This window comes from Aedes albopictus, chromosome 2, assembly GCF_035046485.1.
Source record: "Aedes albopictus strain Foshan chromosome 2, AalbF5, whole genome shotgun sequence".
NCBI classification, from domain to species: domain Eukaryota; kingdom Metazoa; phylum Arthropoda; class Insecta; order Diptera; family Culicidae; genus Aedes; species Aedes albopictus.
In genome coordinates this window covers 389,949,009-389,976,660 of record NC_085137.1, presented here as the reverse complement: position 1 = coordinate 389,976,660, position 27,652 = coordinate 389,949,009, and the positions used below count along the sequence as shown (strand labels likewise).

The 27,652-nt window shown below is 40.4% G+C and overlaps 1 protein-coding gene across 3 annotated transcripts in view; it reads left to right on the top strand.

Annotated features, from left to right (window-relative positions):
- LOC109404556 (cGMP-inhibited 3',5'-cyclic phosphodiesterase 3B) overlaps window positions 1-27,652 on the top strand; it is a 916,127-nt gene that overhangs the window by 517,396 nt on the left and 371,079 nt on the right. The window lies entirely within an intron of this gene.

The window sequence follows — 27,652 nt, the reverse complement described above, 5'->3', positions numbered from 1 at the left end:
ATTACAAGATATTTAAGTCAATTCGGGCATTTTACGACGGTGGTGCTCGAGCGACTATAACTGCAGGAATTTGTGAGCATTCTTCGAGAGTACAAAGTGTACCTACATCAAGCGTGTTTCACTGTGCACGAAAAAACACATATTTGAATGCCATTGCCATTGGCCAATTTTAACTATTTTATGCCTTCTTACAGGCTGTGTGTATTTTTGTTTTTTGTTAAAACTGGAAATCCATTCTTTTAAATTGTAATTATTTTGGCTTGTCGGCTATTTTGGGTGATGTCGACGAACGCCAGGAACTACAGTGTTGGTATTTTTAGAAAGTTATTGTAGAATTTTAGGATAACTGATCAAAATGCATTTTAAGAAACTGAAAGGGCTGACAAAACTAATGAACCGGCAATTTTCAAAAAAAACAATGCTTTTGCATGAAATCAAGAGCGTAGCCACTTTTTCGATCAGAGAGGTGCAAGCACCCTTAAGCTAGTATGACACTCTTTGACCAATGTGACCACTTTTGACAGTTAAATTTTGACGAAGGTGTACCTGGCAAACAAAAATATTTGTCACTCTCGAAAAACGAATTGGGACAAACAGAGCCAAACAACCTGCCAAAATTTATCTGTCAAAAGTGGTCAAATATTTGGCGTCTGGGCAAAGAGTGTAATAGCACCCTTAGCATTTGTAACTAAACACAACAGAATGAAATTGAACATAATCAAATTATATTTGAAAAGCATTGGCTAAGGTTTTATAACTCATGCAGTATTTTTTTCTGGAGTTTCTACCCAAGCAACACACCTTGTTATGGAGAAGTTTCTCGTACTTCTCCAAAATATTTTACAGTCATGGAGTAAAGTTGCGGCGATTCCTTCCGAGTACTTTCAACATTTTTTTTTATTTTCATCAGAGATTCCTCCACGATTCTTTCTGTGTTTTCTCCAGAGATGTCTTCAGGTATTTTACCGGGATTTCTTTGTGGATTTCTTGAGGAATTCTTCTCAGAATTCATTCATTGATAACTTTTGGGATTTTTTCAATTATTTTATCCAGGATTTTTTTAGAAGACTCGTCCCATGATTCATTCAAGGATTCTCTCAAAGGTTCTTTCATGGACTTCTTCCAACATTGAATTTTCCCTAGATTTTTTTAGGTTTTTCTTGTGGATTTTTTATGGATTTTTCTTTCAGGATTCTTTCAATCATTTCGCGTGGGATTTTTCTCAAATGATTTGTTCAAAATTTTCTCCTGAGTGTTATTCAAGGATCCCTTCCGGGATTTCTTGATGAATTCCTCCTGATGATTGACTATTCCCGGGATTTCTTCTTGTTCCTTGTTGGAGATATTTTCCATCATTCCTTCAGGGATATTTCTTGGGATTCCATCAGGGATTTCCCCCGGGAGTTCTTTATTGACTTCTTCAAGATGCATATACGAGTTTTTTTAAGGTTTTCTTCCGGATTTCTTTCAGGGACTCCTCCCGGGACTCCTGCATTAGTTTCTTCTGCGATTTTTTTCTGTTTTTTTTTTCGGGCTTTCCTCAGAGTATCCTTCCATGATTCCTTCCAAAGTTCTTCCCTAGATTCCTTAAATGATTCCACAGGGTTTCCTTCAAAACCTCTCCCAGGGATTATTTTGGATTTAACCAGATAATATTCCCGGGATCCCTGCGAGGATTTCTCCATGTGGGGAAAGGACTCCTTCAGGGATACTCCCTGGCATTTCATCAGAAATTCCTCTCACGGTTTCTTCATATATTTCTCCCAAGTTCTCCGGATTCCTTCTGAGATGTCTTCATTGATTTCTCCACGGATCGCTTCCGGCATTCCTTCAGCCAGATATGCCTCCCTCAATTAACTTAGATATTCCTATGGGGATTCTTCGTGGATCCTTTCAAGGGTTCATTCAAAAATGTCATACGTGATTCCTCCTTATTTATCACGGTACTCCTTCGGATCCTTCAAGAATTCCTTCCGGGACTCTTGCAGGAATTTCTCCGGTGATTTCTTTAGAGACTTCTTCAGAGACTCCTCTCGAAATTTCTTTCAGTTTTTCTCCTAGGGATCCCTTCAGGGATTTCTTTTGGGATTCATCTAGCGATTTCTCCTGGGACTCCTAAAATAATTGCTTTTAGGAGTCCTCCTTCGATGATTCTTTCAGATTGTTCACGGGGACTTCTTATGAGATTTTTTCAGAGATACCTCCCAGATTTTTTAGTAATTACTTCAAGGACTTTTCACAGGCTTTCTTCTGGAATTCCTTCAAGACATGTCTAGTTAAGTATTTCAGGAATTCCAGCTGAGATGTATCCCAGGATTTTTTTCTGGGACTTGGATGATGTTCTGGATATTACTGCCGGGATTCCAGCAAGGATTTCTCCATGTGGGAAGGAGATTTTTTGATAGTGTAACCAGTTATGTGTTATGAAATAGTATACTACAAGGTGGCCGCAAAATGTTAAAAATTGATTTTAAAAAATGTGACGCTGTTGATGGATCACTCTTATGAAAGATCATAGATCGACCGGAAATCGAACCAAAATAATCTCAGTATGGTTCTACTTAACAAAAGAGTTTGAACAATATCAAATAAGAGTGGGAGCTTACGAAAAAAAAAGAGATATTTTGAAGATAGATAAAAAATGTTAGTACGCCGTAATATAATCTGACCTGACCGTATTTTCTTTGTGAGTAGTTATAATCTCTTTCACTCGATTAGTGTTATATTGTATTTACTCGGATCTGAATGATGATTCCGTGACAAAATAAATGTTTGTTGGAGACTGAAAGCAAAACCAAAACCCAAAACAAATATGATCCGTTGAACATTTAGTTTTCATTGGAAAAGTATATTCAAAATGGGAATTAGTAGTGTGACATTACAACGTTGTATATCGTTACCCTACTAATTCCCATTTTGAACAAGCTATTCCAATGAAAACTAAATGTTCAACAGATCAAATTCACTATAAATTTCACAAGGAATCCAAAAATGCAAAAATATGTAAGGTTTACGGTCGTATCTATGAGTTATAGTGGAAAATTTGAACAAAAGGGCATCAAAACGTTGTAACGTCACGGTAGAATGTGTCATAAACACATTCGCCAGCTTTTTTCTACCATGATGTTATGTTTGTAAAACTTCATCTTAAAGCATTGTTTTTGTGAAAAATAAAATTTTGGTACATTTTTCAAAGTCTCTGAACTAGCATTGGGCAAATCTGGCTGAGACATCGATTTTTGTGAATCGATTCAAATCGGATCAGCAGAATCGATTCACCGATTTAATCGAATGCTTTGAATCGATGTTTTCACATCGATTCGATGTTATAAAGTAATGCAAAACTATGAGAAAAACTCCCCCAGAATCTTTGACGAGACTAATCCAGAATTCTGAAAGGAGTTTCTTTAGAATTATAAGAGGTTTTTCAAGAATGTTGAAAATGATCACACCAGAATCCTGAACGACATTACCTAGAAAAGAAAACAATACTCTTCCGGTATCTTGGTAGGAATTCTCTCTGAATGCCATTGAGGATTTTCCTAGAATCCTGAGAGAGATTACTAAATATCTATGAGACGGATTGTCTCAGAGTCCCGAGAGGAATTCTCCCAGAATCCTGTGATAGATTGTCTCAGAATCCTAAGAGAAGTTCTCCCTTGGGATTTTCCAAAAATATGCCAGAATCCTAGGAGGGGTTATCCCAGAATCCTGAATACGATTATTCCAGAAGCCTAAGACGAATTCTCCCAGAATCCTGAGAGGAATTCCAAGCGCGGTTCATCCACATTATTTAGATAAATTCATGTAGAATACTGAGAGAGATTCTCACAAAATAAGATTTTCGGAATTCCAAGATGAATTCCCCAAGAAACTTAAAAGAATTGACCCAGAATCCTGAAAAACGTAGCTTAGAAGGATTACTCCAGAATCCTGAGAAAGGTTCCCTCGAAATACCTGGCGGGACTGCCACAGAGACCTGAGATATACTCTCATATAATTCTGGAAGATAGGATTCCTCCAGAATTCTGAGATGAATTCCTCCAGAATCCTTTGAGTAATCTCCCAGAATTCCCCCAAAATCCTGGGTGGATTCTTTTAGAATGCTGAGAATAATTCTGCCAGAATCCCGTAAGGTATACCGCAGAATTCTACGAGTGATTTTCAGATTCACATTCACATTCACATTTATTTATTTGTCAACAGGTAAAAATACAGACCCAAATGACACAGCTTGTTGGCCTACCCCATTAGGCCAGCGCGCAAGTCTACCACCGTAGTCTCTACATTGTTCGCAACCTTGCGAACAAGATTGCGGCAGTGATTGTACGGATGGTAGGGAGTGACAGGTATTCGGCCTGTCACATGGGTGAGTCGACAGAAACAGGAGAGAAGAATATTCCTTGATAGTATGAGCAACAATATTGTGTTAATTCTACTTTAAAATATCCTTAAACTAGTGCAAATATCCTAAAATTGAACTTAAAACTAGTGAACTAATTAACTAAATAAGTGTCTACTATTTACACGCCGAATTGGTAACCTAAACTCCGCTACGTTCCTGTTCCTCTGAGCCTAGAACATAGTAAATTGCTTATTTCCAAGTCCGGACTACGACCATATATGCTCTAGACACGAAGCCACAAAGGAACATAAACGAAAATTATATCCTTCCCAAACACAACGGATTAAGTGTTTTCATTCCCGCACCGAAGGATCATAATTTCGGAAATTTTCCCCCCGTTGGATCAAATCCAACAAAATATAATTTTCGTTTATACGAAATAACAGTCGTCGCGAGCATGTCAAGTCGTGGTTCGAAGTCCGACGGAAAAGGTAGCAAAGCGAGTGGCAAGAGTGAACGGCCGAAGGCCAAAGATGGTGAGGTGATTAGTGAATTGGTCGGTGATAAAGGTAGTGATGATGTGGTAGTGGTCGAGGAAGGCAAGGAGAAGACCGTCGATGGATACACCTGCAAGACCTGCGGAGGAGGCGACACGGATGATATGGTTCAGTGCGACCAGTGCGACGGATGGCATCACTACAATTGCGTGGGAGTCACAGATGAAGTTGTCAACCAGAGCTGGAGTTGTACCAACTGCAAGACTGCGACATGGAACCAGCGAACAACGTCAACCTCAGGTGAAGATCCTGCGCCGAAAGATGTCCACCAACAACACTCGTCCAAGCGTGCTTCATCTCAAAAACGAGTTTCCACGACATGTCCGGAGAATCCATCAAACGGCAATCCGCCGTCACCGAAGTCAACAGATCCAACCGTGCATCCATCACATTCGTCACGTCATATGGGAAATCCGAGTCCTGGAGCGCCCCCAACAGCACAGATGACCGGGAAGAAGTTGTTCGTTCCGTCGTTGGAAGGGTTACCCGCTATCCAGCTAGATGAAGCATCATCAGAAGTCTCGTGTTCGTCATCTCAGAGGTCTGCTCGGAACCGCGCTAAATTGCAGCTACAACGGTTGGAAGAGGAAAGAGTCTTTGAGGAGCAACAAGCAGAACGACGACGGGTTGCAGAGCAGCTAGAAGCGGAGAAGCACAAAGCATTCTTGGACAAGAAGTACCAAATTCTGGAGGAGCTAGCCAGTGAGAGGGGATCGAGTCGATGTTCGAGTAGCGTTTACTCTCGGAATCGTGTGGAGAATTGGGTTGAAAAAGGGCGTAATTCGGAGGTAATGCAGCAGTCTAATGAACAGCCAGCACGGCGGGAGCGGAGCCAACCAGATCTGCAACCAGCACAGCGGGAGTTCGACCAACGTCAGCCTGCCATCCGCATGTCGAAATATTTCAATCCCAACGTCCAACCACAGTCAACGAGAATACAGCCTGCGTTGAACCGAATAACCCGATCCTTAGCTAATTCGACGGTTCTAGAGCCGAATCACGGCGCACTAGGTCAAAGTTGTCCCGTGCAACCAGATGATTACGATCCGTTTCAGCTATCACGCTCACAAATCGCAGCAAGGCAAGCGGTTTCCAAGGATTTGCCAACATTCTCCGGCAATCCGGAAGAATGGCCGATCTTCCTATCCATGTTTAATAGCACAACAGCTATGTGTGGATTCACGGAGGAGGAAAACCTTGTGCGACTGCAACGAAGCTTGAAAGGAAAGGCCTACGAAGCGGTTAAGTGTAGATTGATGCATCCTGGAAACGTCCAGGGCATAGTGAGCACACTGAAAATGCTATTTGGTCAACCGGAGATCATTGTGCACTCGTTGATCGGAAAGATCACTTCGCTACCCCCGATACGCGAAGATCGTCTCGAGACGTTAGTAGACTTCGCCGTCAACGTGCAGAACTTCTGCGCAACGGTTGACTCATGCGGGCTAGAAGAGTACATGTACAACGTAAGTCTTCTCCACCAGCTTGTTGGGAAGCTTCCACCGTCAATCAAGCTAAACTGGGCGCAACATCGAAAGACGCAGCTGGCGGTCAACTTGGCGACCTTTAGTGAGTGGATCTACTCCCTAGCCGAAGCTGCAAGTACGGTAACATTTCCAACGGAGTCGGCACAGGAAAAACCGATGCGGAACGAGCCTCGTCGGAAAGGAAAAGGAGAAACGTATCTCAATGCCCATTCAGAAACACAGATCAGGCACGATGCGAGCTTCAAACAGCCAAAGCAGTCGTTTACAGCACTGGAGAAGGAGACCTGCCCGGTGTGCAAGGGTAACTGCAAGTCCGTTGACAAATGCAAGCGGTTTCAGGAGTTTTCGAGAGAATCCCGGTGGGCAGTCGTCCGAGAGTTCGGGCTTTGTCGAACGTGCCTTCGGCAACACAAAGGAACCTGCAAGGCGAAACCTTGCGGTAAAGACGGATGCTCCTTTCGGCACCATGAGCTGCTGCACAACGAGCTAAAATCCAAGTCACACCAAAGCACTACTGCAGCTGGGAATCCAGAGTCTTCGCAGCCAACAACAAGCGGTGCCGAGCAGGGTTGCAATACACACCAGACAGTGTCTAGCTCGGTTCTCTTCCGCTATCTTCCAGTTGTTTTGTCGGGGCCAGAGAAAACGATTCATACGTATGCCTTTCTTGATGAAGGCTCAGGAACAACGCTGCTCGATCAAGATCTAGCAGATGAACTGCAACTGGATGGCACGCCAAATCCAATATGCCTTCGATGGACGGGTGGTACCGAGCGCTGCGAGAAGGACTCTTGCATAGTTCGCCTACAAGTCGCCGGACGTCATGCAGATGCCGAGAAGTTTACCTTGGAAGGTGTACAAACGGTCAACGAGCTGCTGCTACCACGACAGACCTTGGACTTTGGGGAACTGAAGCGATCATATCGCTATTTGGAAGGATTGCCTATCGACTCGTACACCGAAGCTCGCCCTCGCATCCTTATCGGCACAAAGCATGCGCAACTTGGCTTAACCCTCAAGAGTCGAGAAGGAAAATTCGGCGAGCCGATCGCAACTAAGACACGGCTAGGCTGGACAATTTGCGGTAACCTAGGATTTGGAGACGCACCGAACATGTTCCACTACAGCTTTCACGTCTGCTCACTGAACGAAAGCTCGGAGGATGATCTACATCAAGCGATGAAAGATTATTTCTCCATTGACAGCCTAGGAGTTAATGCCTCGTCCAAAGTTCTGCTATCGACCGAAGATGAACGTGCTGAATCTCTGCTGAAGTCGTTGACCCGATTTTCAGGCGACCGTTTTGAGACTGGCCTACTCTGGCGTTATGACAATGTCCGTCTGCCAGACAGCCGCCCTATGGCTTTGCGTCGCCACCGATGCCTGGAGAAACGCATGGCGAATGATCCTGTTCTCGCAAAAGTTTTGCAACAGAAGATATGTGACTATGCCACCAAAGGATACATTCGCAAACTCTCTGATGAAGAAATCCGGCAGCAAACCGGCGAAATGTGGTATTTGCCTGTCTTCCCGGTAACCAACCCCAACAAACCCGGGAAGGTCCGAATAGTGTGGGACGCAGCAGCGAAGGCCCATGGAGTTTCATTGAATTCCGTCCTTTTGAAGGGTCCTGATTTACTTTGTTCCCTACTCGGAATTCTTTTACGCTTTCGGCTTCATCCCGTTGCAGTAACAGGAGACATCCGCGAAATGTTCCACCAAGTGCAGATTCGCCGCGAAGACCAGCAATACCAATGCTTCTACTGGACGGATGAGAACGGAGAACTTGGAGTTTACGTTATGGCGGTGATGAGTTTCGGCGCGTGCTGCTCACCCAGCAGTGCACAATATGTCAAGAACGTCAATGCGGAAAGGTTCAGGAGCGAATTTCCGGAAGCATGCGAAGCTGTCATCAAGTCCCACTATGTCGACGACATGTTGATAAGTGTCGCTACGGAGGAAGAAGCAATCCAGCTAGCGGAGGAAGTTCGTCACGTTCACGCCCAGGGTGGCTTCGAAATCCGCAACTGGATTAGTAATTCCAGAAGAGTTGTGGAAGCACTGCAGGAGCAGAGCACGAATGCGGAGAAAAGCCTAGACCTAGCAACCGAATTATCCACCGAGAAAGTTCTAGGGATGTGGTGGAACACAGCGGCTGATGCCTTCACCTACAAGATCGGCTGGAATCGCTACGGTGAAAAGTTGCTCAGGGGCGACCGACGTCCCACAAAGCGTGAAGTGCTACGAGTTCTAATGACCATATTTGACCCACTCGGACTCATTGCCCACGTTCTCGCCTATTTAAAAGTCCTTTTACAAGATATCTGGCGATCTGGTGTCACCTGGGACGAGCAAATCGAAGACGAGGCTTTCGAGAAGTGGCAAAAATGGTTGACTGTTTTACCGCAAGTTGAAAATTTGCGAATTCCCAGATGTTTCTGGCCTGAGCATCTGGTCAACGACGCCGATGAAGTTCAGCTTCACACGTTCGTAGATGCTGGAAGAGACGGAATGGCAGCTGTGTGTTTCCTGAGACTCTCTAAGGATGGGAAAAACTACTGCTCACTCGTCACCGCAAAGGCTAGGGTGGCCCCTCTTAAGCTGACATCCATTCCGCGCCTAGAACTACAAGCAGCAGTGATCGGAACTCGCCTATCGCAAACCGTGCTTGATACTTTGCCGATTCGGATCAACAGAAGATTCTACTGGTCAGACTCTCGGGATGTGCTATGTTGGATCAGCTCTGACCACCGACGCTACAGCCAATTTGTCGGTTTCCGCATCACCGAGATTCTGGAGGTCACTGAGCCTTGTGACTGGCGATACGTACCAAGCAAGTTGAACGTAGCTGACGATGCTACTAAGTGGGACGGACTTCCTGAGCTGTCAACAGAAAGCAGGTGGTTTCGAGGCCCAAGTTTTCTCTGGCAAACTGTGGATAAATGGCCGCCCTCTATTTCCCCGAAGGAAGCAACGAACACTGAGCTGAGAACAAGTTTGCTAACTCATCACTGTGTTCCGGAACCACTCGTTCCCATACAGAACTTCTCCAGCTGGAAGCGACTGCAACGCGTTGTGGCACTGGTACAACGGTTCATCACGAACTGTCGCCTGAGAATACAACGCAAGCCCATCGTCCGTACACCACTCGCAAACTGCGAACTCCGCACAGCCGAAGCGCATCTTATCCGTATTGCGCAGCAGGAAGGATACCCGGAAGAGTTTCGCATACTACAAAATGCGCAGCAGAAGTCTGCAGAGTCACCAGCACTTCTTCCTAAGTCAAGCCCGCTGTACAAGCTCATCCCATGGATAGACGACCGCGGCATAATGCGAATGAAGACACGTATCGCCGCCTGCCAATTTGCTACCGAAGATGCGAAGAGTCCCATAATCCTTCCTAGACAGCACCACATTACCACATTAATAATAAACCACTACCACAATAGTTACCACCATCAGAACCACGAAACAGTGATAAATGAGCTGCGCCAAAAATACCAAATCGCTCGTTTACGCTCGTGCTACAGTCAAGTTCGCCAGAAATGCCAAAGATGCATGAACGAAAGAGTTAAGCCGACAATTCCAATCATGGCCGACCTCCCACCCGGACGTCTTGCGGCATTCTGTAGACCGTTTACCCACGTGGGCGTCGATTACTTTGGCCCTATTGAAGTTGTTGTTGGCAGAAGACATGAAAAGCGTTGGGGAATGTTGGCAACATGCTTAACTATCCGAGCCATACATATAGAGCTCGTCCATTCACTCAGCACCGATTCATGCATAATGGCCCTCCGGAATTTCATCGCTCGACGTGGTCAGCCACGAAAAATCTACAGCGACCGAGGAACAAATTTCGTTGGAGCGAACAGAGAGCTGCAGAACCTCCGAACAACAATGAACCATGACGAAATTATGAGGGAGTTCACAACCACTGATACCGAATGGGTGTTCAATCCTCCGCTAGCACCACACATGGGTGGTAGCTGGGAACGGTTAATTCGAACCGTGAAAAACAACTTGTCAGCTGTCTGCTCTACCAAGGCCCTGACTGATGAAGTCCTGAGGAATCTCCTAATCGAGATTGAAAATACCGTTAATGGCCGTCCCTTAACACATGTACCAGTTGATGACGACTCCGGCCCGGCCTTAACACCAAACCATTTCTTGGTCGGTTCCTCGAACGGTACAAAACCTTTGGTTAACCTTGATGACAGTGGCTACGCTCTCAGGCAGAACATGAGTACGTCACAGATCCTAGCAAATACGTTTTGGAAACGATGGGTAAGCGACTACCTGCCGGAGATTACTCGTCGGTCAAAGTGGTTCCAGTTAACCAAGCCTATTGCGACCGGAGATATTGTCGTGATTGTCGACCCGAAGTTACCCCGAAATTGCTGGCCGAAAGGACGGGTCATCTCGACGAAAGAAGGACGCGACAGCCAGATTCGATCAGCAACTGTGCAGACAGCCTCTGGAGTCTACGAGCGTCCCGTGGCGAAATTGGCGGTCCTGGATATACAGCGCGTGGAACAGTAAGCCAACCGGATGTTGGCGTACCCTGGGGGAGTGTTGGCCTACCCCATTAGGCCAGCGCGCAAGTCTACCACCGTAGTCTCTACATTGTTCGCAACCTTGCGAACAAGATTGCGGCAGTGATTGTACGGATGGTAGGGAGTGACAGGTATTCGGCCTGTCACATGGGTGAGTCGACAGAAACAGGAGAGAAGAATATTCCTTGATAGTATGAGCAACAATATTGTGTTAATTCTACTTTAAAATATCCTTAAACTAGTGCAAATATCCTAAAATTGAACTTAAAACTAGTGAACTAATTAACTAAATAAGTGTCTACTATTTACACGCCGAATTGGTAACCTAAACTCCGCTACGTTCCTGTTCCTCTGAGCCTAGAACATAGTAAATTGCTTATTTCCAAGTCCGGACTACGACCATATATGCTCTAGACACGAAGCCACAAAGGAACATAAACGAAAATTATATCCTTCCCAAACACAACGGATTAAGTGTTTTCATTCCCGCACCGAAGGATCATAATTTCGGAAATTTTCCCCCCGTTGGATCAAATCCAACACAGCTATTCTAACATAACTTAATTAACTAACATAAAATTTGCTTAAATCTATGCTTAATCACTACACGAGAAACATTGAAATCAAAAACAGCAAAACAACTATTAAGAACGCGGCACATACTCTGCATCGGCTCATTTATAATGTAATTGGCTCTGGCATGGCGAATGGATAGAAAGGAATAGGAACGAAGAGACCGACTTGGAATGTGGATTCCAATCTGACCAAGCAACGAGGGGCAGTCGATCTGATTTTGAAGAAGGTTGGATATGAAGCAGGCTTTAGCAACGTTCCTTCTATCATGCAGAAGCTCCAAGTTTATGAGTTTGCAACGACTTGGATAACTTGGCAGATTCAAGGGGTTTTGCCAAGCGAGAAAACGCAAAGCAAAGCGAATAAACTTTCCTTGTACCGCCTCGATTTCCTCAGAATCATGAAAGAGATCATAAGAGGGGTTCTTCGAGATTGTTTAGAGAAATATATCTATTAACCTAAGCGGATTATTTTCCGAAAATCTGATAAGGATTCTGGAAGGGATTATGAAAACTTCTAGAATGAACTTCCCAGCATCCTGAGAAGGATTCCCTGGAATTCTAAGACGTATTTCCATATAAAACAGAGAAATTACCGCAGATTTCTGAAAGACATTCCCCCAGAATCTTTTAAAGGACTCCCCTGAACTCCTGAAAGGGGTTGTCCCAGAACTCTGAGAGTCATTCCTCTAGAATACTTTTAATAATTACACCAGAAACTCAAGAGAATCTTCCCATAATATTATCAGGGATTTTCTCTGATTACTAAGAGAGATTCTCCCAGAATCCTGAAAGGGATTTTTGCGAGCAACTGCTCCAGAATACAGAAAACAGAATTCTGCTGAGATTCTCATAGAATGCTGAGAATAATTTCTTTCGAACCCTAAGAGGAATCACAAAATCTATGCGAGGGATTCTCCAAAATCCAAATTCTGCCCACAATCTCATGAGAGATTCTTCAATAATTAATAACTCTGAAAGAAAGTGCCCTAGAATCTTGAAAAATATAGCCCCAGAATCCCAAGGGTTTTCTCCAGAATCATGGTCACAGAATCCTGACGGGAATTTCCCCAGAAAGCCGAATTTTCAGAGAATCTTGGGAAGGATCTTACGCACAATCCTGTGTGGGATTCCCCCAGAATTCTAAGAGAAATTTCGACACAATTCTTAGAGTGCTGAGTATGATTCTCCAAGAAGTCTGAGAGAAGTTCTTGAGAATGCTGAGAAAGATTTCCTCAGAATTCTGAGTGGGATCCTAAGTGAGGATTTTCCAGAATGCTTAGAAGAAGCAACCCAGATCATCTAGAAATTTCTTAGAATCCTGAAAGGGATTTCACAATTGGTAGGGAATAACCCCAAAATCCAGAAATGAATTTTCTTAGAATGCAGAGAATCCGTAGAATTCTGATAGGTATTCCTTTATAATACTGCTGAGTAAAATTCCTCCAGGATTTTTAAAGGGCCTCTTCCTTAATTCTGAGGGTTCCTTTAAAATTCTGTGAGAGATTCCTTCAAAATGCTGAAAATTATCACACCTTCATCCTGAGAGACCTTATCCCAGAAAAGAAAAAAAATCTCTTCCAGTAGGAATTCTCCCTGAATTCTATTAAGGCATTCACTAGAATCCCGGGAGAGATTACTCCAGTTTTCTGAGATGAATTCTCTCAGAATTTAAGAGGAAATCTTCCAGAATCCAGAGGGATTTTCTCAAATTCCCGAGATGGATTCTCCCTGATGGATTGCCTCACCCTGAGAGAAATTCTCCTGCAGTATTGAAAGACATCACATTAGATTCATGAATCAGATTGCCCCAGAACTCTGAGAGGGACCCTAAGAGGGGATCTTCCACATTATTAAGGGAAATTCAACTAGAATCCTGAGAGGGATTCTTTAAAAAAAAATGGAATCCAGAGATGGACTGACCTAGAATCCTGAGAAGGATGTGCTAGAACCCTAAAAGGGATTTTCTCAACCATAAAAAGGATTTCCCCAGAATCCTGAGAAAGATTCACTTAGACTCCTGGGAGGAGTTGCCCAAGAAACCTGAGATATACAGGTATAGCTTGATTTAGTGGACCCTAGATTATATAGACCCTCGATTTTATGAACGTCGATTTTATGTACATTTTACCTCGATTTTAGGTATTTTTTTTAATGGTAAAATTCTACAGTGCATTCTAAAAAAAAAAAAAGAAATTTAATATTTTTGAATCGAAAGAAAAATCGATTCAAAAAATCGATTAATCGGAACAAAAACATCGATGTTGCGAACATCGATTCAAAATTTCCCAACGCTACACACTGTTTCCAAAGGCCCAATTTCGTGATCGAAATTGTTTTGGGCATGAAAAATTAATTTTAGAGATTTGGTGTCTTCGAAGAAGTTGTTTGGTATATCATAGCCCTTCTTTTGGAAGTATCACTAATGTGAATAATCCACCTAAAAGTGAGATAGAAATTCGATTTTTTTCATAAGTGAAGATAGCGTATTTATGTCTTCAGCAAAGTTGTAGAAAATTATGAGAAAACTTGCCGAACAAACTTTTGCTCTATCTGCTCAATTTCTAGAGATATGGGCCATTATTTGTGAATGACCCCTTAAAATCAGTTTTTTTGTTGTAACTTTTTCCTGACATTTTTGGGAATTTTCAAATGTTCTACAAAGTTATTTAGTATGACAAAATAAGTGTTTCTTCTGAAGACGGAAACATTATATCTTTGATAGTTTTTGAGATATTCAATAATTTATTTAAAAAAATAGCCTTTTTACGGTTTTGTGACATTTACAGAGGCAAAATGGGGCAAGATTTATCAATTGAATATGAAAGAAGTTTATAATTGGTGTAAATTTTGTTTCAACTCAGGCTGGACACTTGCTTCCTTGACAGTAAAATTGAGCTGTGAAATATTTTAGTTCGTAACTGAAATTTTCAAAAAACTCAAAAAGTATTGAAGATAGAACTTAGTCGTCTTTAATGAAAACATGTATTTCATCATATATAATAACTTCTTAGAACATTTAAAAATTCCTAAGAATGTCTGAAAAAAGTTACAATGAAAAAACTGATATTTAGGGGTCGTTTTCAGGAAATGACCCATATTTTTCAAAATGGAGCATATAGAACAAAAGTATGTTCGGCAAGTTTTCTTATAATGATATTTCCTACAACTTTCCTGAAGACATCAGTATACTATATTCACATATGGTAAACACTGAATTTTCATCTCACTACTAGGTGAATTGATCACAAAAGTAATGCTTTCAAAAGAAGGATTCTTGTCTATCAAACAACTTCTTGCAACAAACTTTTGTCCTATCTGCTCCGTTTTGAAAGATATGGGTCATTTTCTGTTAACGACCCCTAAATATCAGTTTTTTTTCATTATAACTTTTTTCAGACATTTTTAGGAATTTTCAAATGTTTTACAAACTTATTATATATGATAAAATGCATGTTTTCTTTAAAGACGACAAAGTTCTATCTTCAATACTTTTTGAGTTTTTTGAAAATTTCAGTTACGAACTAAAATATTTCATAGCTCAATTTTACTGTCAAGGAAGCAAGTGTCCAGCCTGAGTTGAAACAAAATTTACACCTATTATAAACTTCTTTAATATTCAAATGAAAAATCTTGCCCCATTTTGCCTCTGTAAATGTCACAAAACCGTAAAAAAGGCTACTTTTCAAAATAAATTAGTAGATATCTCAAAAACTATCATAGATACAATGTTGCCGTCTTCAGAAGAAATACGTATTTTGTCATACTTAATAACTTTGTAGAACATTTGAAAATTCCCAAAAATGTCAGGAAAAAGTTACAACAAAAAAACTGATTTTAAGGGGCCATTCACAAATAATGGCCCATATCTCTAGAAATTGAGCAGATAGAGCAAAAGTTTGTTCGGCAAGTTTTCTCATAATGACATTTTCTACAACTTTGCTGAAGACATAAACACGCTATCTTCACTTATGAAAAAAGGTGGATTAATCACATTAGTGATACTTCCAAAAGAAGGGCTATGATATACCAAACAACTTCTTCGAAGACACCAAACCTCTAAAATCAATGTTTCATGCCCAAAACAATTTCGATCACGAAATTGGGCCTTTGGAAACAGTGTGCGCTACTCTGAACCAGTACTGTCATGGTACAATCAGAGATGGTTACTCAAGGTTTCTAAATTTCAGCGCCCGCTATACTGGTACCTACGCCCCCGAACCGGGAAAACCCTTATGTCATAAACACCTTTCGCGGGTTTTGCAAGAATTCTTCTTAAAATTTCTTAAATATTCTGCAGATTACCTGTAGGCAGATAAATTTCTTTGTGGATTTTCGGTTTTTTTTTTTTACAGAAGGAAGAATGTCACAGGGTTTCTGAGAATGATTTTGACTAGAATTCCTGTAAAGTTTCCTCTAAGACATATTCTGATTTATCGACCGTATTCTATAATTAACGATATAGCCACAAATCATCAAGTTTCCTCTAAGTATTTTAAAATGCATCCCTGTCCATAGATTTCTTCGAAAAAAAACAACGTCTCCGCCTGGGATTCCTTAAGGGATTTAAAAGGAAATTCATTCAAGGATTGCTACATAATTGAATTCTTTCATGAATTTCTTCGAAAATTTCTGAAGGACTTCATTCAGAAATATTGCGATAATTTATTCTAGGAGTTTTTCTTTGGGATTTCTTCGAAAATTTTTCCAGACATTTCTCAAGAAATTCTACTAAGAATTTCTCCAAACGTTTGTTCGAAAGATATGAAATTGTATTCAAGATATGATCATCACAAAGATTTGGATATTCTTCCGGCAATTCCTCTAGTAATTTATTTTTGAATTTCAGATTTTATTTCAGAAACTTTTTCAGAAATTATGGCTTGAATTTTTCCAGAGGTTCCATCAGGTATTACTTTATTTATTCAATGATTTTTTCGAGCATTTATTTTGAACTTCCTATAGAAAATTTGCAAGATATTGTTCTGGAAGCTCCTCCAAGGGTTTCCCGAATCCCCCCAGGTATTGCTTCAGATTCATTCAGACTTCCTTCAGAGATTTTTTCTGAGTTTTTTTTTTTATTTTATGATTCTTTCAACAACTGATGCAGAAATTACTCCAGAACATATTTCTTAGCATTTTCATGGAATTTTCAAGAAATTTATCTACGAATACCTACCGAGGGTTCCCAAGTAACAATTCTATTGCATAAAGATTTTGTTTGATTTTTATCACGGTTTTATTACAGCAATACCAAACCTCATAATTTTATGACTACTTTTATGATTGATTATTACATTCATGAAAATTTTTAAAGCATTCTTAAAGCAATCCATAAATCCCTAATTCAAGAGCAAACACAACTCTTCAATATTGAAATTTTATTACTATTTTAAACTAGCAATAAAACTGCCAAAACTCTCAACAGATGGCGTTCCATTCGATTAGTAACGACATGGTAGCTAGGCAGAAGTTATGACAAAACTGGCCATCTTGCTATCATTTGATTTTCACCAATTATGGATGGCGCTATGTTGAAGAACTAATGAACATGATTGAAAAATTATTATTTCATTTTATTTTAATCAGGATTAAAAAAACAATGATGAGCTGTTTAACTTTCTATTAAAAAACAAAAAACACATGTATATGGTCATCATTGAGGGTGGAAAAAATATCAACACAGTTTTTAAAAAGCTTTATTGCTAATCCTAATACAGTTTGCAATACCTCTTCGAGAGTGGTCTATTTATCCGGAAGATGCTCTTAAAGAGGTGATCAAGAGGTTTTGATGTATAAATCAGCTTTATTGGAAGTTAAAAAATGATACGATAATCTATTGTAGAGCAGACTAAAAGTTAAAATGTTTTGAAATTGTTGATTTTTTTCGGTGCCAAATCGTTTTGGCATAATGTTTCGGTCTACTTCATTCAGCCATCATCAGAACGTTTGTTCGCCACCACTGAGGTCTATCAAAAAACATATAACTCAACGATGACTTAAACCCCACAAAAAGGAAAGTTAAAATGTTACTTAGGTTCTTTCAGATATTGTTGTAAAGATTCCTTTTAAAATATTTTTTTTCAATGACAATGGTTTATCCAAGTGTTTTTTATACGGATTTCTTGAGACAATCCTCTATGAATTTCTTAGAAATTCCTTCAGGGATTCCTTAAAGAGTTCTGCAGTAAGTTTTGTGCAATTTCTGGAAGAACTTCTGAAAATCACTGGAGGAATATCTGAACAGATTCTGCAGGGATCTCTAAAGACATCCCTGGTGATTTCTGATGCAACCGAAAGAGCAATTTTTAAAAGAAAAATCCTTGTATAAATTTCTGCAGAAATCACTGAAGAATTTTTCTCAAACTATTCTTGGAACAACCCTTTGAAGAATTTCCGAAGCAATCCCGTTTGAAAATTTAAGAAGAATTTCTGAAAAAAACTCCTTGGAAGAACTTTTGGAAGTCACTTTATGAAATTTCATAGGAAATCACTTAAATTCTGAAGCAGTCTCTGGAGATGAAAATATCTCCTCGAAGGAATTTCAGAAGGAATCCCAGCATGAATTTCTGAAAGAAAGCCTGAGGAGTGTCACGATCGAAAGGCGGACTCTCCGCAGAAGTATCAGCTTGAACCTTTCATGCTATGAACGTATGAGTACGCTTCAGCGAACATTTACATTCGGGTGTAAGGATTTTTGGTAGTGAAGAAATCTTCAGTAAAGCCCCTGTAGAAATCTTCGGAAGTACTTTTGAATGTATCTCTGGGGGAATATCCGAATAAAGCATAGGGAAATACTTTAAGAAGTCCCAGGAGGAATTTTTACAGAACCTCCTGGGGAAACTTTTCGGTAAATCTTTGGTGGAATTCCTGGAAAAATATAGAGGAAAAGTCGAAAAAAAACCTGTAGAAATCCTTTATTAAAATTTAAAGAGGATTTTCTGAAAGTATTCTTCATGAAAAACTGTGGTCGTATTTCTGAAAAAAAATACCGAATACCTGGAGAAGCGCATAGATAAGCGCCTGCAAAGATCCCTAGGAAAAGCTCTTGAGATATTTCTAAAGAAATTTCCGAAGGAAATCCTAGGAAACGGTTTTTAATATATTTTTAACGAATCCGTGGAGAAATTATTGGAGTTATCCTGAGAAAAAATTCTAGAAAAGAAAATAGCCGAAGGGGTTTCTAAAAGAAACCTTGGTAGAATTTGAGTCCGAATTCCTGTAGTAATTTCTGAAAGCATCCTTGCAGAAACGTGCACAGAAAAGGTAGGGATTTTGTACATTTTATAAATGCATTTATAAATTAATTTCTAGGGTAATCTCAAGAATACTTGGTAGTAAATCCTGAAGGAAACTTAGAATATTGTAAATTTATCGAAGGAAGAACTCCTGAAGGATTTCTCGTCGAAATCTTCGAAGGCATTCATGGTAAAATTTCTTCGAATTCCCTGGATTATTTTCCGAAGGAATCGCTGGAGGAATTTCTGAAGATGGGAAACTAAAGAAATTCTTGGAGAAATTTTTCGAATGAAACTTTGATAAACTTTTCGATTAATCCTTAATTAAATTTCTGAATTATTCATTTAATGTGAACGGATTTTTGAAGAAATCCCTGGAAGAAATCCCAATATCACAGATTTTTTGTGCACGTTTAAGGGTGCAAAAAAATGGAAATCCCACAAAGGCAACTTACTTTTTTGCAAGTATAATGCCACAAAAAATCAGGTTCATAATATTTATAAGGAGAAATTTCCATTACGTATGCAGGCAGCAAAACCAAACCAAAATACACTCATGAATTATTTGTTAAATGATTTCGATAATTACATTATATTCAGGAGAGCGGAACAAAAATTCTCTAATTTGAAAATGGTGATTATTATTTCAAATTGAGGAAGCATTTTGAAAAAATGCAAGGGGTAATTTCGTCAAAAATCATACGAGGAATCACTAAAGATAACATAAGAGGCTCTTCCGCTCTTCCAATGCTAATTTGGTATTAGAGCGCAAACAAAAATTCAAATATCAGGCTGGAAGTTTTTCTTTTGTGGGCGCAACAATATCGAAAAAGTCACAACTCTTTGCCTAGAAAAGAGGAAATCAAATTTCTAACTCCTCATCCTATAACATAGCTTTTTTTCACCTTCTGGGGCGGGGCGCTAAGCTTAGATTATTCACATGGGCAATTTTTGTAAAATCGTGAGTGTGCAAACATATGAAAAACCACAAGATTTTCTTATATTTAGGTGAGCAGCAGATTAATATCCAGTATCACAGATATTTTTACATATATATATATGAGGGCGCAAAAACTAAGAAAATACATAGAGGAGATTCTGATAACATAGAGGAGATTCTGATATATTTAGATTTCTACACGTCTATAGGTGCAAAAAAAAAACAAAATATTCTCAAAATTTAATTTAGCTTGAGTTTTTGTAGGCGTAAAACTTCTAAAAAATTTACAATAACACAAAATAGAATCCTCATACAAGTATGCGAAAGCAAAACAATTGAAAATATGTTTTTATGTATTATCGGCAGGTTGTTCTCTTCATCATGATGTGTTCTGTACGCCAAACTACCTGAGACTTGGTGGTTTAATTCAGTTTGGTTGGGAATGATTTGAGGCCAACTTTGAGTTCAACATATTTTTTCATTAACTGCCCATGTCGAAGAAAACAATGCTGCCAAAAACACAAAAGTTCTCCTATTTAGGGGCGCCCTGCTTGTACCCACAGGAGGGGTTATGAGGGTTAAACCCTTCCCGTTACTGAAGTTCCATATAGTACGTTCAGAAAAAAATCTACGAAAATGCCGCCTGTTTGTGCACGGACCTTAAAAGCACAAAAATATGAAAAAAAATCAGAATGGTGATATTCTTATATCCAGTAGGGCAGAAACAATTCCTAATTCCACTGAGAACATACATGGAAGCACAAAAATGAAAAAAAACATAGGTTGTTGTTCTTATATTTGCGAGGGCGCTCATACAGGGAGTTGAAATATTTCTTTCGAGTTTGAAATTCCAATATCATAAATAAAATTTTCCTTACACGCTTACGGCGCAAAAATTTAGAATATTTATAAAGTCTTTTTTGTTGAAATTTGTAAGGGCGTAAAAATCTGAAATCGCATAAGTTTCCTAAACCGCAATAGAGATTTTTCATTCAAGTATGGGAGAAAAAAACAATAAGAATGCAACTTTTTCTCTCATAATTGAGGGCGCCAAGCTCGTGCCCAAGGGAGGGTTTTTGAGGGTTAAACTCCTCTCATATACTAAGCGCCTTTTATCGAAAATACAAAAAAAATCCAGAAGGGCGCAAAAGTATAAAAGAAAAACACCTGGGCGATTTTATTAAATATATCCAGTATTGCGGAAACAATTCTTAATTTCACCGAAAAGCTGTATGGATACGCACAAAAATACGCAGGTTGTTATATTTGCGAGGGCGCTCATACTAGAAGCTGAGAGCACATTTTTTTAACCTTAGTAAGGTCTTGGGGTCTTTTTTGACCTTTTCCGAATTTCAATTCGCTATAGTTTTTGTTTCGAAAGGCCTAGAAATCTGAAATTTTCAGACAATTATTTTTTTGTGGAAAACTATCATTTCCATTCATCCAATACATTGGACGACCCCTAGGGGAGCTCCCATAAAAAAAGTTACAAATAAGACCCTGGGGTCATTTTTGACCCCAAACTTTGAACGGCTCTCAAAAATCAGTGGCTGGGCCGATTTTGATTTTCTTTGGCCCAAATGAAAGCCACACATGTCTAGTTTTCAAAACCCCCGGAGAGTTCCGGATTTGGTCACTGTGGCCACCGGGAACCTGCTTCAACTGAAAAATGCCGCTTTAGAGACCCTAATTTTGGCAAGCTATAACTTTGCAACCGAACAAGTAATCAGGACCGTTCAAGAATCGTTGGAAAGGTATTCACGTGGACTTTGATTAAAGACATTAATATTGACTAATTCTTAAGAACCGGTTCCGGAAATCCGGAACATCCGGAAAGTAATGTTTTTCACGATAATGTGCTAGAAAGCACATTCATATTATTTACAGGATAGAAGTTTTTGCATCAAACTTCTTTAGGCCATAATACAATCTGTCGAGAACTATTTCTGTATGTTTCTGGTTATGTCCCGTCCTTCTGGAACCGGTTCCAGGGATCCCACAAGATGGCCAACGAGTTGACTGTAACGAAATTGAACGGTTTTCCGCGCTAAACACATCTGCGTTGGTTAACTCATGATGAAATCTCAATAATTTTACATGCTCCATATTGTTGTAATATGTAAAAATATTGTTGGACATTGTGGTCTTATGTGGCCACCGGAGTGACCACCGGAGAAACCCGTATTGAGGAGTTTCCATGTTTTTGCAACAAAGATAGGCATTCGACGGCTCTAATTTCATGATATTTCATGGCCATGTGGCTTCTGGCATTAAATAGAAGAATTGACCATTCTGGTCTGTTTTGGCCACCGGAGTGACCACCGGAGAAATCCGTATTGAGGGAGTTTCATGTTTTTGCAACAAAGATAGGCATTCGACGGTTCTAACTTCATGATTTTTCATGGCCATGTGGGTTCTGGCATTGAAAACAAGAATTAACCATTCTGGTCTGTTTTGGCCACCGGAGTGACCACCGGAGAAACCCGTATTGAGGGAGTTTCATGTTTTTGCAACAAAGGTAGGCATTCGACGGCTCTAACTTCATGATTTTTCATGGCCATGTGGCTTCTGGCATTGAAAAGAAGAATTGACCATTCTGGTCTGTTTTGGCTACCGGAGTGACCACCGGAGAAATCCGTATTGAGGGAGTTTCACGTTTTTGCAACAAAGATAGGCATTCGAAGGCTCTAACTTCATGATTTTTCATGGCCATGTGGCTTCTGGCATTGAAAAGAAGAATTGACCACAATGGTCTGTTTTGGCCACCGGAGTGACCACCGGAGAAACTCGTATTGAGGGAGTTTCATGTTTTTGCAACAAAGATAGGCATTCGAAGGCTCTAACTTCATGATTTTTCATGGACATGTTGCTTCTGGTATTAAATAGAACAATTGAATATTCTGGTTCGCTTTGGCCACCGGAGTGACCACTGGTGAAATCCGTATTAAGGGAGTTTCATGTTTTTGCAACAAATATAGACATTCGACGGCTCTAACTTCATGATTTTTCATGGCCATGTGGCTTCTGGCATTGAAAAGAAGAATTGACCATTCTGGTCCGTTTTGGCCACCGGAGTGACCACCGGAAAAAATCGCATTGAGGGACTTCCATGTTTTTGCAACAAAGATGGGCATTCGACGGCTATAACTTCATGATTGTGTACTATTTTGACTATTCAGCTTTTTCAGAATGAAAAGTTGTCTTAGTTGGTAGGAGAAGGGCTTTCTTGAGGAAGACAAACAATGTTTCACTTGAATTAGGGAATTATCAAGTTCTGCAATCGAGGAATTCAGTCACAAATATTATCCATTTAGTGAGTTTTATGAACATTTCGCAATTCTTTAATTTTTTTAATTAAATTAATTCGTCTAGTAGTTTCAACTGGCATACTCTTAAAAGTTCCACGGAGGATTCCTTTCGAGTCCGACTGACATCAAGGTATACAATCAATAAAATGTGCATGCTGCCCAGGGGCAGAATTTCAAACCAAGTATCTCATCAATGAAGAATACAGTCTCTCCAAGATTGCAGAATTCTGAGCTATGAGATTTTTAAAATTTGCGTGTTTACTGGTGCCACGTAGAGGCAGAATTCTGACTCAAGTGTCCCATTTTGTGCAAGTCTATGTCATACTGATCCACTTTGCCGAAGACACCATCTTCCTAAGGTATTAGGATTCTGAGCTATACAATTTCTAAAATTTGCAAGTTCACTAGCGCCACCTAATGGCAGAATTGCGAAACAAGGTTTCCCTTTTATGTAAGTCTATGTCATACTGGTCAATTTTGCTGAAGACACCAACTTTCTAAGTTATCGGGGGGAGCGACACTAGTTTTGCTGAGCCGAAAAACTTCAAAAAAAGTCAAAAAAAAACCGGTAAAGGCCGCCTAGTGGCAGAATTTCGAAACAAGTGTTTATTTTTATGTAAGTTTATGTCATACTGCTCAACTTTGCCGAAGACATCAACTTTCTAAGTTATCAGGATTCTGAGCTATAAGTTTTCTAAAATTTGCATATTTACTAGCGCCGCCTAGTGGCAGAATTGCGAAACAAGTGTTTATTTTTATGTAAGTTTATGTCATACTGATCAACTTTGCTGAAGACACCAACTTCGTAAGTTATCATGATTCTGAGCTATGAAATTTCTAAAATTTGCATATTCACTAGCGCCGCCCAGTGGAGGAATTTTGAACTTCGCAACTCATCGTCAGTAAGTTATTGGCGTACCCAACAACTTTTCCGAAGACACTATCCTTCCAAATTATCAGGGTCTTGAGCTGTCGCATATCGTAACGTTTGCTTGACAACCTGATATGGTTCCTGTAGTGCAATTTAGCATCAAATTGTTGATGGTCCCTCTAGCGGCCAAGTTGCCAACTAATCCAATGAACCAAAATTCTAAATGGTAGATCTTATCAAGCCCTAAAACTTTGCCGAAGAAAGTATTGCGCTAACTCTTAACACACCCGAGATAATAGGCCGTACCCCCAAAAGGCCGAAAACCCATAAGCTCTTAGTCTCCTATTAAGCGGATTCCTATTGCGCCCCCCGACTTGTGATCTTATAAGAGTCTCGACTGTATATACAAAGTTATAAAATAAGTTGAAAGAGACTGGTCAGGGCCAGGGATAAAACCCAGTGCCCAGGAGTAATCAGGAACATTAAACATTAAACCACAAAATCCGTCAAATGAATCAGAGCCTTAATCCAATAAAGCTTTCAACAACAGTATATGTAGTAAAATTTCCACAACTGTCGTATACACAATATTTGCGCCGATAAATAAATAACGTATGATGAACATCCAGCTACGCCTCTGACAACATCACGATTGGTAACCCCTAAAAAATTTCTTGCGCCCCGTTGTTGATCCTCATCATCATATGCTCGATCATTATCCTCATTTCGTTCCAATTACTTTGCGTGGTTTCCCCCAAACCAAACTGTCGTTAATTAATTCTTCATCATCACTTCGTCGTCGTCGCCGTGGACCGAGCCAGTGCCAAAACGGACCAGAATGGTCAATTCTTCTATTTAATGCCTGAAGCCACATGGCCATGAAAAATCATGAAGTTAGAGCCGTCGAATGCCTATATTTGTTGCAAAAACATGAAACTCCCTCAATATGAATTTCACCGGTGGTCACTCCGGTGGCCAAAGCGAACCAGAATATTCAATTGTTCTATCTAATACCAGAAGCAACATTTCTATGAAAAATCATGAAGTTAGAGCCGTCGAATGCCTATCTTTGTTGCAAAAACATGAAACTCCGTCAATACGAGTTTCTCCGGTGGTCACTCCGGTGGCCAAAACAGACCATTGTGGTCAATTCTTCTTTTCAATGCCAGAAGCCACATGGCCATGAAAAATCATGAAGTTAGAGCCGTCAAATGCCTATATTTGTTGCAAAAACATGAAACTCCCTCAATACGAATTTCACCGGTGGTCACTCCGGTGGCCTAAGCGAACCAGAATATTCAATTGTTCTATTTAATACCAGAAGCAACATGTCCATGAAAAATCATGAAGTTAGAGCCTTCGAATGCCTATCTTTGTTGCAAAAACATGAAACTCCGTCAATACGAGTTTCTCCGGTGGTCACTCCGGTGGCCTTAACAGACCATTGTGGTCAATTCTTCTTTTCAATGCCAGAAGCCACATGGCCATGAAAAATCATGAAGTTAGAGCCGTCGAATGCCTATCTTTGTTGCAAAAACGTGAAACTCCCTCAATACGGATTTCTCCGGTGGTCACTCCGGTAGCCAAAACAGACCAGAATGGTCAATTCTTCTATTTAATGCCAGAAGCCACATGGCCATGAAAAAACATAAAGTTAGAGCCGTTGAATGCCTATCTTTGTTGCAAAAACATGGAAGTCCCTCAATACGGGTTTCTCCGGTGGTCACTCCGGTGGCCAAAACAGACCAGAATGGTTAATTTTTCTTTTCATTGCCAGAATCCACATGGCCATGAACAATCATGAAGTTAGAGCCGTTGAATGCCTATATTTGTTGCAAAAACATGAAACTCCCTCAACACGAATTTCACCGGTGGTCACTCCGGTGGCCAAAGCGAACCAGAATATTCAATTGTTCTATTAAATACCAGAAGCAACATGGCCATGAAAAATCATGAAGTTAGAACCTTCGAATGCCTATATTTGTTGCAAAAACATGAAACTCCCTCAATACGAATTTCACCGGTGGTCACTCCGGTGGCCAAAGCGAACCAGAATATTCAATTGTTCTATCTAATACCAGAAGCAACATGTCCATGAAAAATCATGAAGTTAGAGCCTTCGAATGCCTATCTTTGTTGCAAAAACATGAAACTCCCTCAATACGGGTTTCTCCGGTGGTCACTCCGGTGGCCAAAACAGACTATTGTGGTCAATTCTTCTTTTCAATGCCAGAAGCCACATGGCCATGAAAAATCATGAAGTTAGAGCCGTCGAATGCGATGCTGGGTCATTAGGCCGAAGGTCATTAGGCCGAAGGTCATTAGGCCGAAGGCCATTAGGCCGAAGGTCATTAGGCCGAATGGTCATTAGGCCGAATGGTCATTAGGCCGAATGGTCATTAGGCCGAATGGTCATCAGGACGAATTGAAAGTTAGCCGTTGTTTTTACCTTTTCCAACAATTTTTGAGAAAAACTAGTTTAACAATGAAACTAGAAAGAATAGCCTATGTTTTAAAGAAGGAAAAATTTATTAATTGAATATCAGCAGTTTCAGCGCCAAAAACTATTTTAGCAATGATACTAGAAAGAACAGCCTATATTTAAAAGAAGGAAAAAATCATGGGTAAAATATCAGTAGATTCAGCATCAATAAAGTATCTTCGTGCCTGTCACACGATACACACATGCAAAATGGTCATTTGTGGAGCAGACCTGGTGTGATGGTTAGAACACTTGACTATCACGCCGAGGACCTGGGATCGAATCCCACTCCCGACAAACTCACAAAATGTGAGTTCTTCCTTCGGAAGGGAAGTAAAGCGTGGGTCCCGAGATGAACTAGCCTAGGGCTAAAAATCTCGTTAATACAGATAAAAAAAATGGTCATTTGCAGAGGAAGCTCTCAGTTAATAACTGTGGAAGTGTTCATAGAACACTAAGCTGAGAAGCAAGCTTTGTCTCAGTGGGGTCGTAACGGCAAGAACCATTCGGCCTGATGACCATTCGGCCTAATGACCATTCGGCCTAATGACCATTCGGCCTAATGACCATTCGGCCTAATGACCTTCGGCCGAATGGCCTTCGGCCTAATGACCTTCGGCCGAATGGCCTGACACCGTCGAATGCCTACCTTTGTTGCAAAAACATGAAACTCCCTCAATACGGGTTTCTCCGGTGGTCACTCCGGTGGCCAAAACAGACCAGAATGGTTAATTCTTGTTTTCAATGCCAGAACCCACATGGCCATGAAAAATCATGAAGTTAGAACCGTCGAATGCCTATCTTTGTTGTAAAAAATGAAACTCCCTCAATACGGATTTCTCCGGTGGTCACTCCGGTGGCCAAAACGGACCAGAATGGTCAATTCTTCTATTTAATGCCAGAAGCCTCATGGCCATGAAATATCATGAAGTTAGAGCCGTCGAATGCCTATCTTTGTTGCGAAAACATAGAAGCCCCTCAATACGGGTTTCTCCGGTGGTCACTCCGGTGGCCACATAAGACCACAATGTCCAACAATATTTTTACATATCACAACAATATGGAGCATGTAAAATTATTGAGTTTTCATCATGAGTTAACCAACGCAGATGTGTTTAGCGCGGAAAACCGTTCAATTTCGTTACAGTCAACTCGTTGGCCATCTTGTGGGATCCCTGGAACCGGTTCCAGAAGGACGGGACATAACCAGAAACATACAGAAATAGTTCTCGACAGATTGTATTATGGCCTAAAGAAGTTTGATGCAAAAACTTCTATCCTGTAAATAATATGAATGTG